The sequence below is a fragment of the Monodon monoceros genome, unplaced genomic scaffold (assembly GCF_005190385.1).
Source record: "Monodon monoceros isolate NGI ecotype Baffin Bay Population unplaced genomic scaffold, NGI_Narwhal_1 Contig4335_ctg1, whole genome shotgun sequence".
NCBI lineage: Eukaryota > Metazoa > Chordata > Mammalia > Artiodactyla > Monodontidae > Monodon > Monodon monoceros.
The window spans coordinates 90,092-90,739 of record NW_021700225.1 but is presented as its reverse complement, the minus strand read 5'-3'; positions in this window follow the sequence as shown (position 1 = coordinate 90,739).

Below are 648 nucleotides of genomic sequence, written 5' to 3'. Positions count from 1 at the left end.
CAAAAAATGGATAGAGATGTGGTACTTATGTAGAGTGGAATATTACTCAGCCTGGAAATCAATGAAATATGGCCAGTTGTAACAACTGCGGAGGTGTTACGTATGATCATTCTAAGTGACATAATTCAAAAAGAAAAAGACACATATCATAAGATATCACTTAAAGGTGGAATCCAAAATGGCTACACATGAAATAAATTACAAAACAGAAACATAGTCAAATATGTAGAAAACACGCATAAGGCTGCTAAACGGGAAAGGTGGGGAGGGGTGAGGCATTATCCAGGAGGTTGAAATTAGCAAAGATACCATTCCAAATACCAAATTGATAATCAACAAGGCCTACATGGTAGCTAAAAGAACTGCACTCAGCACACTCAAGTCACTGGAAAAGAATATATACGACTGGTAAGAATCTGAAAAAGAATTCATTGATGTCTCTCTGTACGTGAATCAAGTGGATGTACAGCAGCAAGAAACAGAGCTTTGAAAATCAGCTGTAACCAATATAATAATAAATTGAAAAAAACAAACAACAGAGAGACAGAGAAAACCTCTTACAACTTTTCCTCAGGGACAGTGATGCAACATGGATTGAACACATCTAGACCCACAGCAGGATGAGATATAAGGCTGGAAACTGTTCGT